This window comes from Saccopteryx bilineata, chromosome 8 (assembly GCF_036850765.1).
Source record: "Saccopteryx bilineata isolate mSacBil1 chromosome 8, mSacBil1_pri_phased_curated, whole genome shotgun sequence".
NCBI lineage: Eukaryota > Metazoa > Chordata > Mammalia > Chiroptera > Emballonuridae > Saccopteryx > Saccopteryx bilineata.
The window spans coordinates 20807412-20824638 of record NC_089497.1 but is presented as its reverse complement, the minus strand read 5'-3'; the positions used below and the strand labels follow the sequence as shown (position 1 = coordinate 20824638).

The following is a 17227-nucleotide window of genomic DNA, read 5'->3' as shown; positions in this document are numbered from 1 at the left end:
TCTGTGAGGACCGTATCAACTCTACCGCTCTGGTCTGGGGGTAATGCCTGGGCTTTCTTTCCCTTCACACTCACAGATGGCCGGAGACCCACCGCAGCAGCTGTGGGCTGTCCTGTCCTGCTCGCCTCTGTCAATTCTCAGCCAGAAGGCTCTCACGAATGCTATCATATTTTCAAATTATTTTCTAATTTTTAAGAGCCCGAAAAATGCTGTGCCATTGTAATATTGTTCTTTCTCTTATCCACCAGCAGGCATGCACAAAAATAGTGATCCTTCTGTGAGTGCTGATCACACACTGAAAGTGAGCGTGGATGGATATAATGCAGGAGGTGGAAGCCAGGGAGGCTCACGTTGGATTTGGGCAGACCACAGAAGAACTGTGGAGCTGAAAGGCATGGGGCCCTTTCCATTTATTGGATTTGCACAGAGATTGGTGGGCGAGAGAACAAGCGGGGGGGGGGGGGAACCACGTCTCCCAGTGGCGGGCCAGTGAACATGGGAAAACCGCCTCCAGAGAAAGTACCTGCGGCCTTGCACAGGCTGCGCACACAAAAGAGGCATTCTGCCACGAGTTTGCATCACTACTTATGCAAAGTGACTGCAGCCAGGAAAGAAGAAAGTGAGCCAAACTGTAGCCTTTCCCCTACAATGTATTTCTGGTTCTACATGTCTAGAAATTGGAAATTGCCACTCTGTCCTTTCTTTTTCTTTTACTTTTTTTTTGTGTGTGTGTGACAGAGACAGAGAGAGACAGAGACGGGGACAGACAGACAGGAAGGGAGAGAGAAGAGAAGCATCTATTCTTCTTTGCGGCACCTTAGTTTCTCATGGCTTGCTTTCTCATATGTGCCTTGACCGTGGGGCTGCAGCAGACTGAGTGACCCCTTGCTCGAGCCAGCAACCTTGGGCTCAAGCTGGTGAGCCTTGCTCAAACCAGATGAGCCTGCATTAAGCTGGCAACTTCAGGGTTTCAAACCTGGGTCCTCTGCATCCCAGTCCGATGCTCTATCCATTGTGCAACCGCCTGGTCAGGCATCACTCTGTCCTTTTGTGGTTCTACGTGTAAGGAGGTTGGAAATTGCAGCTTCATCCTAACAACAAGTAAAAAGCAAAACAGACTGAAAAATCAACAACTCTTCTTGCATCTGTAAAAGAGGGAAGGACACAGGGCAAGTCACTCCGTCTTAAGACTGGAGAAACAGGCAGATACAGGGAGTCTTGGTTTACAGGAGCAGAAACTCACAAATGGAGACCGCTGATGGACCCATGCCTGGATAGGACAACCTGATTGTAATTGAAAAGTTTCTGGAGGCTCAGTGTGGACAAACCTGAGAGTTAAAACTCTGAGGGGACTCTGTCATGGGGAAGGGTCCAAGTATTGCGAGATTTACCTCCAGGAGCGGCAGATTCCCAGAGTAAATATGTGAGAAAACTTTCCTCAGTATATTCAGAGCAGGATGAGAAATGGAACTATTTTGGAATACCCCGGAGCAGTGGTTTTTTTTAACCCCCCATCTGGACTTGGCCAGAAATTTTGTGCTGGTTCATGAAAGAGTCAACCACCCTGATGTTGTAAGAAGATTGTAGACCCACTGATCTTAGTCAAACGCATTTATGCTAAAGGTGATTTCTGTCTTAGCGGTCCTTGAAATAATTCTCTTATTTTCACTGGTCCCCAAAGGTAAAAAGGTTGAATACCACTGCCCCAGAAAGCTCTGTTATTTTTAACAAGGCCTACCCTCAAGGTAACTACTTAACCAGATCCTAACTTGCTGAAGTTTTTTTTTTTTTAATGGTAAAAATACATTTATTTTTTATTTTTTTTATTATTAATTTTTATTAATTTTAATTGGGTGACATCAATAAATCAGGGGACATATATTCAAAGAAAACATGTCCAGGTTATCTTGTCATTCAATTCTGTTGCATACCCATCACCCAAAGTCAGATTGTCCTCCGTCACCTTCTATCTAGTTTTCTTTGATACAGAACCTAACTGGTAGGAGGAAAGGAAATACCCAACTCCAGCCCCTCTTGTCCATTTATGTAGAGAGGAAAATGATGAGAAACACTTGTGACATTTACAGTCTAGAGGCAGAGGCTCACTAAAATACTGAGATGTCATCATAGGATTTAGAAGGTTTCCCCTACCTCTGTCACCACCACAAAACTAAAAGCTTATTTACACCAGTTTCTTTTACTCAGTGGGCCATGTCCAGCTCTCAAGATAAATTACAAGGTATACCAAAGGCAAAACACACAAATAAGCAAAACAGAATTTGAAGAGACAGAGCTAGAGAGATGATGAGGATGTTGAAATGATCAGATCAGAACCTAAACCACCTATACTTAATAGTTAGCTAAGCATTCTAATGGATAAAGTAGATATCATGTAAGAACAGATAGACTTACATTAGCAGAGATAACAATACTAAGATAAAAAACAAGAACAAAAAGGCTAGAGAACAAAAATACTGTAATAGAAATGAAAAAATAAAAAAGCCTTTGATGAGTTGTTAGTCAACTATATATGGCCAAAGAAAGAATCTCTGACCTAAAGGATATGTCTATAGAATTCCTGAAAACCCAAAAAGAAAAAGAAAATAAAGACAATGAAAAACAAAATAAAATATCCAAGGGCAGTAAAAAATCTAGGAAAAAAAGGAAGCTGAGTGTAATACACATATACTGGGAATACTAGGAGAAGAAAAAGAGAAAGAGACTGAAGAAATATTTGATGCAATGAGAATTTCCCCAAATTAATGGCAGACACTAAAGTACAGAACTAGGAAGCAGAAAACACCATGCAGAATAAATGCCAAAATACACCCCGCTACACCTTAGCATAATACTTTAAAATTACAGAAAATCAAAGATAAGTTCCTGAAAGTAGCCAGAAGGATAAAAACACTTTACCTACGAGAGGAACAAAGACAAGAATTACATTCAATTTCTCCACAGATACAGTGTAGTAGAATGAAATATTTAAAGTGTTGAGAGAGGAACACACACACACACACACACACACACACACACACTAAACTAAATTTAACACACCTTGTAAAATTATCCTTCCAAAGTGAAAGGGAAATAAAAACTTTCTCAATCAAAAACTGAGGAAATTTGTTGCCAGTAGACCTGATTCAAGAAATGTTAAACAACAACAGCAACAACAAACACTTCCATTGAGAAAAGGAAAATAATATAGGTCAGAAACTCCGATCTACGTAAGGAAAGAAAGGACACTGAAAAAGTGAAGATAAAATAAAAACTTGTATTTTTCTTATTGTTCATTGGCCTAACAGATGTAGTTTTCCCAATGAATGCTTCAATTGTGTGCTTATATATGCAGCATGTATACATAGATTTGCTATGCATGCGTGTATATACATGAAATGAAAGACAGTAATAAGGCAAGGGACAGGAGGAAGGGATCAGGATGATCTTGTTATTTTCTGGTACTCACGTGTTGGCCAGGAACTGGTATAGTGCTGTGTGAAATTACTTGTAAACATGTACTGCAAACTCTAGGGTAACTTCCTAAAAAAGGTTTTTAAAAATGTATAATTTATATGCTAAGGAAGGAGAGAAAGAGAAAACGGAATCATAAAATGCTCAGTTAAAACCACAAAGGCAAAAAGAGAGTGTAAGACAAAAATCTGAGCAAAGAATGAGGACAGGAAACTGAAACCAGGCCAGCTATGCTCCTCCTGTGTTTCCTTGGTTAGGAAGTTGCGTTTTTGGAATACAGGAAGAAGATGAAGTTCACGTACTTTAATGGTGGCTCTTAGCTTCATTTTAATTTAGGTTATCCTCCTCTGGCCTCCCTCCGTTTCTTTCATTTGTATTAGCTGACATCTTCTGTTCGTCTTGCTTACTTTGTAATTGGGCCTCAGAAATTAAAGTTTTAGAGTTTGAATTTATGGTTATTACCATAAATTCAGGAGCATAGCCATCTCGCCCCTGGTGAATTCAGCTTGCTTCCAGTTTCAGAAGGCTAGTATGTACAATTCTTGGCCATGTGTCTTCTTGGCCTTGACAGATGTTTACCTCATGACCGCAGTAAGGCTGCTCACGACCTGTTGGCTTCCAACATGGTCTTCCCACCATAGAACCTAAAGTGTTGACCATGTTTTTCTCCCCGTGCTGCTCCACCTTCTTTGCTAACTGAGCCACGTCATGTTAACACAGTTTGCAGGAGCAGAGTAGTTCTGCCCAAATGATCTCAATTGAAGGAGTGAGTCAAAGTTCCTGAAATTGATACCCTTTTCAAATTATCTTATAGACTTTTCTTACACCCAATCAATTCAGAGAGGGAATACTAAGACAGAAGTCAGTCTCCCTCTCTCCCCCTTTCATTTTCTAACTCACCTTCAGGGTCAGAGTGAAGTGCTGTTTCACTTATCACGTTGACACCTTCCTTCTCATAGTAACCTCAGGGGATCGGGGCTGCTGTCTCTATTAGAATACACCTAGTTTAACCTTTCATATATGAAACAGAAACTAAACAAATCAAACCAATCTTTATTTTTCTCAACTATGTTGGAAATTGAGATTTCTTTCTTGTTGTAAAATATTACCAATATACTAGCTTTGTATTATTTCTCTTTACATTTATTCTGAAATACACTGTAATATTCTTGGCCCCGTTGATGCCTATGTGCTGGACCTCGGGTTAACGAGTGCGATGGGTATATATGCAGAAAAGAAAAAAAAGCACAGTGCATTAACACCTTCAAGTCATAACCTGCTCTGCCATTCTTATAAGCCTTCTCTTTGGAAGTCTGGTGCATATTTCAACTTCTGATCTGAAACTTCTACTAGGAAGTCTAATAAACAGCACAAAGTTTTTATGCAAAACCAGAATTTCTTACGTTCTCTTGTACCCCTAAAACTCACCCATAAATCTCATTTATTGCTGTCACTTCTTACTTGCTGACCTATTCCAGAAACCACGGTCCCTCTTGACTTTAATTTACCCCCTTTTCGGTTAAGATATGTCTCAAGAGCACCAACTACCAAATAATCTCCCAAAATTCATAGCAAAGATGATTGACCTCTCTAAATGTACGCTTCTTTTTTTTTTTTGTACCAAAAAAATACTGTTATGTAGGTCACCAGTTGTTGGGAGAGTTGAGACAATGGATAGATATAAATTTTTTGTTAACAGTAGCAATTACTCTTGCTTGTCCCCTTATGAAAGGCTTCTCCTTTCCTACTGGGTTCTTCTGTATTAGTCTCAAGCTTTTAGCAATATATTCAAGATTCTTCCTCATCTGCCGTCATCTTTAACACTTCAAGCATTCAGTGCTTAATTTTATTAATTTTTCTCGTTCAGCGTCATGCCTTGTTTTTCAGAGTTAGGTGTGCTCACCACTGGTCGTCTGACTGCTTAAAATACACTGTGCTGACTTTGCAACTTGGCCATTTACTTTCCTCGTAAACTTGGGGAAATGTCATAATCTCTCTTGGCCTCAGTTTCCTAAGTCCAAGGCTAGAGATAAAATGAAACTGAATTTATGGGAGCTTTCTGAGGATTAAAAAAAATAATATATTGCCATTTTAAATTGGCCTATTATTGTAAGGGCCCGGTATCTGATAGCCACTATGTAAAGATTGTATTATTAATTACTAACTGTCATCAGTATCAGCAGCAACAACACCAGTAGAAACAACTTTTCTGAGCTCTTACTTAACCTTCAAGGGATGGTTCAAATATCATTTCCTCTGTAAAGACTGCTCCATGGCAACCTGTTCATTCACACTACTGTGGTGTCTTGTGCAATCTTGTGTTCTTTGCTTATTTCTTTCTAGTGTCTCAGTATATTGAAAGCAGAGGCCATGACAGTCATCTTTACATTTTAGTATCTGGTCAATGATAGTATATATAGTAGATACTCAATAAACAGTTGTTGAAGGAAGAAGAAAAAAAAATAAAACTTACTTTGTTTCTGGTGTGTAACAAATTGTTTTAAGATCTTCTATGTATTAAGATACACAATTCTCTAACAACCCCTGTAATTAGCTATTCCTATTATCATTCCCATTGCACAGCTGAGAAACTGAGAGTTAGAGAAGTTAGATAATTGGCCATAGCCAAGAACCAAAGTTCTCTGGCTCCAGAGTTTATGTTTAACCTTAATGCTACATAACTTTCCCTGGACAAGAAGGAAGATGGAAAGACAAGGATAGAACCTGGTGTTCTAAGGTCCTTCCTGTCTAACATTCTGTGATTCCAGAATTTCCCCTAGTGTCTTTGAATCTAATATACACAGAAATAATATATAAAGAAATGATTTCTTCAGAAGTTTTATAAAAGGTTCTAACTATTCATATTTATTCGCTAGGCATAGCTAGTCTGACAAAATGACTATTTCATATTAATTAACCATAGCATGCCTACTCATACTCTTACCTACTTATCCTTTTATTCAGGTTCATTTTCTTGAGATAAATGGTTATGTTTTAAATGTGATCTATTAGGAGTCACCTTGAGTCTGGAATTTTATAATTTTCAAAGTTTAAGTTCTAACTGCCTTTATCTCACACAAAAGTTTTATTCCATGTCTGATTCGGCTAGATGTATACATTTAAAAACACACTGCATTCAGGCAGGTGCCCCAGGAAAGATTGTGTTGTATAACAAGGGCCAGGCATTTCTCTTAGGGTTTTAACCAGCTTCCTGTATCCCCCCCCCAAAAAAAAGAAGACCTAGGGACACTTCATGTTTGTTAATACAACGAGTGTAGTCATCACGAGAGTATACAGACTATATGATAGAGTGAAGGGAGTTAGATGATGTTTCCTGGGAGGAAGAGATGCCAGTGAAGGGTGGATTACCACCGCGGGCAACGGAGGCTCAATCCTGCTGGGGATCCTCAGAATTGTTTCTCTGAAGCTGGGGCGTATACTGTAATTCCTGTCCACTGTTGTTCAGGGTTGTCTCCCAAGGGTGTTAATTATCCTATACTTTTAAGCTGCCCTCTGTGTGTGCAGAGTGAGCAAGCTTCTTTTAACTTCCACAAAATCTGTAAAGGCAACAATGAAAGCAGCAAGCACCGGAGGTGGGATGCTGCCAGAGTGCACGGGAACTCTGCAGAAAAGCCGCTGAAATGGAAGCGGTAGCTAAGGACCGGAACCCGGAACCCAGAACCCCACATGTCTACGGCAGCGTCCCTTCTCAGGCTCGGAAATGTAACTGCCCCACATTAACTTCGACTTTTTATGTTTCTTCAAACTTGTGGTTAGCCATAACCTCTTTTTTTTTTAAATTAAATTGAGTGGGGTGACATTAATGAATAAGACTGCATAGATTTCAGGTGAACATTTCTATAGCATTTGAACTGCTGATTGCATTGCATAGCCACAGCTCTTGTAAAAACAAGAATTTAAAATAGGCGTGGTAAACCAACCGACAGTTGCTGCCACTGTATTGGGTCCTGAGTCTGTGATACTCATTTCCCTTCTCTACCACTCATGCTAGAGTCCCCTCAGCCTTGGCTGGCTCTCTAGTTGGTATAGAAGCTGCCAACTGTGTTTCGAAAGAGACACATAGACCTTGGTCCCCTAGGTCTGAGTCTTTGACTGCCTTGGTCCTTATCAGTTAAATGTTGCTGCAAATGACTTTCTCTGTTATTGCTGAGCATAGAATTACCAGGAGATGCCTCAGTGATCTCCTTCAGTGGCCAAGACACCCTTCCATGTGTCCATTACATGGAAGAGGCCACAGAAACTCAGGACAATCATAATAAAAAATACTGTTAATTTACTAATTTGAAGAGTTTAAAATGACTGGGCAAATGCTGAGACTCTAGGTTTGGAGGCACCCTTAGTATGTCCCTTAGAAGAGACATTTTTCCTGCTGGGCTTCAAGACCTTGCCTGCAAGATCTAAAGTTGCAGAAGTGCACAGCACAAACTCCCCAATGTGACATTTTAGAGATAGTGAGAGTGGTCAATCCATCTTTCTACATGTGATTCACACACCTGTGTATTCTAGAACTGAGCACAAAGCATCACATAATAGTTGTTGGTTAAACATAAATACTGTATTATAGAAGGTAATGTCCTAACCACACACAATGTCTTTCCCATGCTGACAACTTGGCTGAGCATTAAAGAGGCCTTTTTTACACACTTTAATATCTATGAGCTTGTGATCTGCACACACCCACCTTGGAGGTAGCATTATTTTTTATTTACTGCTATGAATTGGTATGGTACAGTAACCTCAAATTTCCTTTTGGCATTTCACTTAACACTTTTATTCTGCAGGTCAGAAATCTAATGGGAATGTTCTACCAGATTCTAAATATTTATGATCTGATTAAAAACTAAGGTCTTGGGAAATGGCCAGAGTGAGTCTATGGAGCGACTGGATCCATTGCAAGGTAGTTTTAGGTCAGAAATCCATTTACTGCTATGCAATAATATATGAGGGATAAGGGTCAATTCTTTTTTTATGATCAAGTAAGACTCAGTTTCCAATATCTCTTAAACTTAAAAGATCTTGAAAGTTCCTGATCCTCAATATGCAGTTACTCTGGTCCTTTCTTCAAAGAGAGGTTGGTGTAACATTTCTTATATATGCTTTTGGTGGCCTGATAGGTCTTTATTCAAGAGAACTAGCTCCCTTTAGTCTCTAGGTCCTGTGGCTGAAGCTAACCCCATATCTGAAAACTGTGTGAGGAATAGTAATTTTCATTGCAGAGGCTGATGGAAGCTTTAGCCTACTAGCTCTTGAGGGTGGTTGTTTTTGTTTTGTTTGTTTGTTTGTTTGTTTTTTCTGGTTATATATATCAAGCAACATTCATGGTGATTTTACTGCTAGATAAACCATAGTCACCTTGCCATTGTCATAGAACCCTTTAGGTGAAAGACCTCTTTTGTGCCATACAAGCATTGCTGTACTTTCTAGTGCCCCCTGATTTGTGCTATTCCAGAACCAGGTCATCTCCTTGAACTCTAGGAACCTCTCTCTCTTGGCATCATCTCCTCCTATTGATCCTGTTCTCCTGAGGAAAGCCACACTGAGCTTCTCAAAGATGCCAGTTTTTCCTCACGAACACATGTTGTCTCGATGTTCCAAGTATCGCCTTCTCAGATCTAGGCTCCAACTTATTCTGTATTTTTGCCATATTTTAGCATAGAAGACCCGCTAAAGCCATACATCCTGTCTCCTTTGCCATTTTATTACATTTTCTTTTAAATCCTGAGCTTGAATTTCACCAAAGTCTACCCTCAGCTGCATCAAACCAAGTTCCTTAAACATTTCCCGGAGGCCTCTGACTTTCCCAGTGTTCCCTGAGTTAATGAGAGGCTGCTTCAAGTCATTGCTCTCTTTCTCTAAGGTTTCCAATGAAAATAAAAAAGTCTGGTAATTCCATGATCTTTATGATCACCACTGTCCGCACCCATTTCAAGGAATAGAGCTATTTTATAAGCTACTGTTTTCTCTCTTGCCCATTTCTTATTTCATTCTAAAACAGGTGAGACTGTAACTGGTCCTGAGGCCAAAAGTGGAGCTTCAAACAAGGACTTAAGAAAAGGTAGTCTCTTCAGACAGTTACCCTTGGAAACAGAAACGAAGTGAAGGGTAAATTGACAATAGGAAAGGAGGGAAATGCTTATTCTCACTGAGAACAACTGGAACTCAATCTCACTGTGGGCCTCACTCTCTCTAAAGAACTGTGTTGAGCCTAACCTGTGGTGGCGCAGTGGATAAAGTGTCAACCTGGAAATGCTGAGGTCGCTGGTTTGAAACCCTGGGCTTCCCTGGTCAAGGCACATATGGGAGTTGATGCTTCCAGCTCCTCCCCCCTTCTCTCTTCTTTGTCTCTCTCTCTCCCCCTCTCTCTCCTCTCTAAAAATGAATCAAACAAACAAATAAAAAAAAATCAATCAAATAAAATATAAAATAAATGCTTCAGATAAAGAACTGTGTTGAGCCTGACCAGGCGGTGGCTCAGTGGATAGAGCGTCGGACTGGGATGTGGAAGACCCAGGTTTGAGACCCCGAGGTTGCCAGGTTGAGTGAGGGCTCATCTGGTTTGAGCAAAAGCTCACCAGCTTGAACCCAAGGTCACTGGCTCAAGCAAGGGGTTGCTCGGTCTACTGAAGGCCCGTGGTCAAGGCATGTATGAGAAGGCAATCAATGAACAATTAAGGTGTTGCAACGCGCAACGAAAAACTAATGATTGATGCTTCTCATCTTTCCGTTCCTGTCTGTCTGTCCCTGTCTATCCCTCTCTCTGACTCTCTCTCTCTGTCTTTGTAAAAAAAAAAAAAAAGAACTGTGTTGAATGCACCTTTGAATGAAAATCCACTGTCTGGGACCTTCATTGCCAACTTCTGAGCTCCTAGATCGGAGGACTGGTCCATGGGCATGAACTCAGTATTGATGGGCTGCTTTTCTGGGGCTGCCTGAGTTACTATAACAGAAAAGTAGAGAAATATGGTGGTGTTTCACATAGGATGTGATGAGTGTGATAAGCTGTTTGTAACAAATGCAGCTTGCACTAGAGTGGGCCAAGAGGATGTGGCATAGGGCACAAAAGGAAGCACCAATGGTCTCATTTATATTCACAGTATCCATTTTATAGATGAGAAAACATAGGTGTAGACGTTGAAATGATTTATCCAAAGTCACCCAACAAGTAAATGACAGAATGCAATAAAAGCTCATTAAAAATGTAGACTCTCCAGTTCCACCCCAGACCTACTGAATCAAAATCTATATTTTAACATAGTCTCCGGGTGCTATACATGCATACTTAGGTTTGTTAAGCACTAGTTTAAAATGTTCTCTTTTTTAGAATTACATGCTTGTAGTCATAAATCAAACAAGACTATCTTATACATAGTAGCAAGTGATCTGAAAGGTATATTATTCTTTTCAGTTAAACCAAAGAGACCCATTGTAATTTGTGTAAAGGTGTTTCTATGGATTAAAGTTGAGTTGAGAAGCAACATAGAAGATGTGCTATTGTTCTAGGTACATAGATGCCAGTAAGAGGTAAGGAAGTATGGCACCCATGGGTATAACTCAAGGTCGACATATTTGAGTTTTCTATTGCTGCTGTAGTGAGTTAACAAACACTTGGCTTAAAGCACACAAATATATGTTGGGCAGACTTTCTTTGCCCTGCGTTTCACCCTTTTCCTTGGGTTTACAGAAAAATGTTGGTCCCCTGGGCTCTCACCAGGACACCTGGGGAGAATTTACTTCCAAACATGTCCATGTTACTCTCCCTTTTTGAAAGTCCATAACCTTAATTTATATCTCAAAGTCTTTTGCTGTGTAGCATAATATATTCATTAATCCCAATGATTAGAGGATGAGCATCTTTGGAGAGCCATCTTATCTACCACAGAGAGTTTGAGGGCTTCAAAAAGTAGTGGAGGTAGTTTGGATGTAGGTTTTAAAGGGCTATACTTGAGAAAAATAAATTCATTTTTAAACAAATGTTTATTGAGTAAATACTCTTTTCTGGTATTCTGATTTCAGATTTTAGCTTTTGAGCAACAAGTTGTCATTGAAGTATATAAATAAAACAGTGACAGAATAAAATATCTGCTTTAGAAATGTTAACCCACTATAACCAGGCTATGGGAAAGACTCAAAATAGAAGACAGACTGATGATTTCTTCCTTTTTAAAACACAGTTTAGGGGTTGAGAGAAAAGGGCCTGTATTTGAAAGCTGGCAATAAGAAGAGAAAAGAGAGGATGGCTTTGGGAAAAGGTGCAAAAAGTAATTGACAGGACTTCATAATTGGTATAAAAGAAAAAAAGGAGATGATGGCAATGCGTGATACTCAGGAGCATTTGAGGAATAGCAAAATCATCTCTGGTTCAAGAACAAAGCAGTGACCCAGGTCACTGAACTGGCATGCTTGAACAGAGGCACTGGTTAGGCAGAAATAAGCAACAAGAATAAAAACATCAGTTGTTGCATTCTCCCTTCATTATTCTTTTTAATTGTTGTTGAAGGCTGTCAAGATGGACATCTCCTGGCATAGTGCATGTTCTACCAGCTTGACTTAACCACCAGGGAATCTCAAGTAATCCAGATATTCAAGTTTCATAACAATTCAAGCGTTTGCAGTAACAAAATGTCATCTTAGAAAGTACCTTTCCAAAAAATATATCAGCAGAGATTATACTAAAATATGGTCCAAAATGTTAAAAAAAATGACTTGAGTTAAGTTAAGAACACTTCTTTCTTTTTATTTTTTATTTTTGTGACAGAGACAGAGAGAGAGAGGGAAAGATAGAGAAAGACAGGAAGAGAGAGAGATGAGAAGCATCAATTATTTGTTGCGGCACCTTGGTTGTTCATTGATTACTTTCTCATATGTGCCTTGACCTGGGGCTATAGCAGAGTGAGTCACCCCTCGCTCAACCAGCGACCTTTGGGCTCAAGCTAGTGAGCCTGTGCTCAAACCAGTGACCTCAGGGTTTAGAACCTGGGTCCTCTTCATCCCAGTCTAACGCTCCATCCACTGTGCCACCGTCTGGTCAGGCTCGAATAAATAACACTTTTGAAACAATTAAAAAAATCTAAGGTGTGATTAAGTCAACCCTACCACTAATGAAGAACTGACATTATTTTTGCACATACTCAAATGTCATCTTCTCCACCACATGAACCTAAAACATTATGAAGAAAGAACGGGATAGACACAGAATATGACACATATGGTAAGCATTTGTTTGAACATCATATTAGTTAAAAAAGAGACACTTAATAAAACTCTTAGAAAATTATTCATTCAAATTCATACCTTGGTGTCGGTTTTAAAAGCAGTTTTTATTTTTAGATTAATCTAGTAGACGTAAACATAACAACATTGAAGGCCGTAATACAATCTGAAACTGTTTCTATTGCTTTTAGTTTGCCTTTCCAAAACATGCACTCTGTTTAACACATTTTCTCCTTAATTTTTCTTGGGTATTTTTAAAGAAAATTTAATCCACATGCATCTTACGCATTTATACTTAACTCATCAAATTTGTCTTGTGTAAGAGTGACTTGGAGAACAAAAGACTTGGGAAATTGTTTATTTGCCTTTGAAGCTCTTTTTATTAGGAAACAAATAGCATATCCATTGGTACAGTTAATGTTAGATATCTAGGTGTTCAGTTTTTTAAGTATATAAATAACATTATCTAGAACATCTATATTTGCCTTTAAAACTTGCTTCTCCTACCTATTAACATAATGGTAATCTCCATCATTTTCATTATTATCATCAATTGTAGTGCTATTACTATGTTATTATTTAATATTATTATTGATACAAACTTTATAGTAACATTATTGGCATTATAAAAGTACTTATATTTTTATAACATCTTTATTTATAAAATGATTTCACGTCACTCATTGTTACTTAAATACTTGTGTGGTGAAAGATTTTCAGGTTTTATAGTACATTCACCTATTTCCTTTTCTGATAGACTGTCAGGAAGAGAGGATTTTACAATTGCTTTATGTCCTTCAAAAAGCTTATTTTTTTCACTCTATTTGTCCTATTTTCACTTTCATGACTTTGAGAGTGCTACTCATCTCCCTTATGTCTCTCTCTTCCAGCCTATTGTAGATCTTTAGGTATTCTTAAACAATCTTGAGGATGTCTGCTCTGAAACCCAAGAGAGCTCCAAGCATCTTTTAAAGTAATATCTATGTCTTTTTTTTTTTTAAATATCTTTTTTTTTTTTTAATTTTTTTTATTTATTCATTTTAGAGAGGAGAGGGGGAGACAGAGAGAGAGAGAGAGAGGAGAGACAGAGAGAGAGAAGGAGGGGAGGAGCTGGAAGCATCAACTCCCATATGTGCCTTGACCAGGCAAGCCCAGGGTTTCGAACCGGCGACCTCAGCATTTCCAGGTCGACGCTTTATCCACTGCGCCACCACAGGTCAGGCCATGTCTTTTTTTTTCTTTCATGTTTTCTCAGTGTGTTTAATTCTGATTACTGTAACTTATGATCTATGGAAATGTGGTTGCTTGGTTGTATATTTTCACTTCATTATGTGGCATGTGCTGCTTGTTTTTTTACATGAAAACAACAAGGTAAAAATACCAGATAAGAGTGGATTTTGACTCAATCTTTTTAAAATTAGATTATGTCTTTGTAATGTATTGTATTGTGGCTTGGCCTTTGAGATTTTTTTAATTTAATTATGACCCTGAAAACATAGTGTACTCAAGAAGAACAAGTGGTGAAAAAGACCTTAATCAAAACGGTCAGTTTTGGAATATAAAAACATCTATAAAACAGATAATGACAGACCGCAACTAGGAGAGCATTGTTTAAGCTTTGCATTAGATACTGACCAAAAAAAAAGAAAAGAAAAAAAAAAAGACAACCTCTCCTCTCAGGCACTGTCTGTTTTTTGAGTCACAAATGTAGACAGTTCAACACTGGCAGTGATAAGACAAAGAGGTAAAGGAGAAGAGGCAGGCATCTATCTCAGTGTAGTTCAGAAGAAACACTTTTGGAAAGATGTCAAAGTTAGGTAGGTTGTACATGTTAAGCAGTACAATAGGTAAAATGGAGGCCTTTATTTAACAGGCATTTACATAGTTGTTTCAAGTACCTCCCAAGTATTCTTTTTCAATCCTTACAACTACCCCATGAGTAAGCACTGTGACTATCCTACTTTTACAAGTGAAGCACAAAAAAGTTAAGATAGTTAGCCAAGGTCAACAGCAGGCGTAGACAGAACTTAAATCCAGGCAGTATGTCTCCAGGGTCCCCGTTCTTATGTCCTACAGGAGGCTTCCGACAAGGATGTACATACTCAGGAGAGAACAACACACAGTGAAGAACTAATGTTTTTGCATTGCCTACGGGCGAGTTAAAGCTAAAGAAGTAACTGAGAACAATGAATGTTGCACTAACCAGGATTTTATCGTAATTGAATTATTGTAATCATGGGTATGACAATGTTTTATTTCAATATTAGAAACAATATCCAAGCATTATGAAATATGGGACATAAGGTGGTTGAATTGGACATAGGAAGAACTGGTTGAAAGTGTCTGCAATAACATAAGTGAGAAAAATGATAGAAATATTGTTGGAAGAGAGATGAAGTCCATGAGAGTTATTCTGAAGGTGGACATTTGAGGGCTTGATAATCTGTTGGTAGTGGACAACAGAAAGGAAGTCATGTCTGGAGTGAATCATCTGAGTTCCTAATTAGGGCAACAGAGTAGATGGTAATAGGGAGATAGGGAAGGGGGCAGGGAGACTGTGGAAGACCTCCCAGCCCTGGTTTCTATGGCCAAGATGGAGGCAGTGCTGTGAGGGCTGCGGACTGAGGCTCTGGCAGACCTCCCTCAATGGAGGGGCTTGCTAAGATTCCTAGCAACATTACCAGCTTCTCAGCCATCGCTGAGGAAATTGATAGAAATGCAGAATGATCTCCTTAATAAAGAGAAAAACAGGCATATATCACTAACTCCCCAAAGTGAGAATACTGAAGTTAAACATGTTAGGCATACTGACCCTGGAACTGTTTGTGATTAGTAAAAACATTTCAACTCCTTATAGTTTTACCATGCGTTTAACTGTACAATACCTCAGGAAGACCATTCAAGATCTTATGGACAGACAGCCAGGTAACATAAATAAGCCTTTGACTGAGTCCTGTAAAATTAAATTTCTTACTTTCAGAGATCGTGATCCAGGGGAAATTAATATGGCTTATTGGCACTTTTTTTGCCATGGCGATGGATTGAGTGATAGAGAGGGCATTCAAAGGTGACTCCATGGCCATTCTGGTCAGAGCTCCAGAAGTCTCTGTAATCACTAGGGTCTTCTGCTATGATGTAGTTTTGCATCAGAGAGACTTGAGAAAGAGTTGCCAACAAAAATGCTCTTGCTTTAATTTATAATTATCTTCCATTGAAATTCTGTAGGCTGATGCAAAAGTGGCATTAGGAATATTTCAACACAACAAGTATAAAATACATTTCCTGGCCCTGGCCGGTTGGCTCAGCGGTAGAACGTCGGCCTGGCATGTGGGGGGACCCGGTTTTGATTCCCAGCTAGGGCACATAGGAGAAGCACCCATTTGCTTCTCCACCCCCCCTCTCCTTCCTCTCTGTCTCTCTCTTCCCCTCCTGCAGCCAAGGCTCCATTGGAGCAAAGATGGCCCGGGCGCTGGGGATGGCTCCTTGGCCTCTGCCCCAGGCACTAGAGTGGCTGTGGTCGTGGCAGAGTGACGCCCCGGAGGGGCAGAACATCGCCCCCTGGTGGGCAGAGCATCGCCCCCTGGTGGGCGTGCCGGGTGGATCCCGGTCGGGCACATGCGGGAGTCTGTCTGACTGTCTCTCCCTGTTTCCAGCTTCAGGAAAAAAAAAAAAAATACATTTCCTAAAAGAGAAGGCATCTCAGAGCCCTGAAAGAACAGTCAAGCTCTAAAGATTTGATGACTTCAGTGATTGAGTGCAGACCCTGTTATTCCAAAAGCAAATATTTGTTTCCAGTACAAAGTGTCAGCTGTTCACAATGTTCAGCCAGTTCGTCAAGTCTTACTCAAACAGTACAGGGTTTTTCTTTATCTGCTCACTTAAGAGCACATTTTACATATGGAATGAGCTATTCAAAAGGTCTCAGAAAATGGTAACTGAAGATCAAACTCAACCTACAGAGGAAAGTGCACCTACTTAATAACTTCCTAAAATTTAAACTGGTATGGTAAATTAAATGTTTTCTGTGTAAAAAATAGAGGGAAGAAAAAACCCCAAACTTTAGCAAATACTTATGGCACAGTGTGGAAAGAAATAGGTTGTAGAGTTCAAAACTGTATATTTTGAATTATCCTATGAAAACTATGTGTGTAAATATACACACAAAAGCTCCAGAAAAAAAGAGAACAACTATTTGTTGTGAATGGTAAAATTTTCAGTATTCCCTATTTTCTCCACTATTTTCTAAATTGTCTGCAATAAACAAATTATATTTTCATTAAACTAAAAGTAAATGTTACTGGGTATATTTTAAACAGTAATTTTATTCAATTTAATGGGTACAATCTTTCTTGAAAGCAAAATAAAGTGTTTACCAAAGATCGATGCTTTGTTAACTCAGGAATTCCCGTTTTAGGACACTACAAGTTAAACATAATTCTTATGTTTGTTTGTAAATATATTTATTGTCATGTCATTTATGATACTGAAAAATTAGTATCAACAGTAGGAGTTGTTGAAATAAATT

At 39.1% G+C, this 17227-nt stretch overlaps 1 pseudogene; it reads left to right on the top strand.

The window, feature by feature from the left end:
• The first annotated feature begins 253 nt into the window (after nt 1-253).
• Nucleotides 254-16681, top strand: LOC136311642 (large ribosomal subunit protein mL39-like; annotated as a pseudogene).
• Nucleotides 16682-17227: the final 546 nt, after the last annotated feature.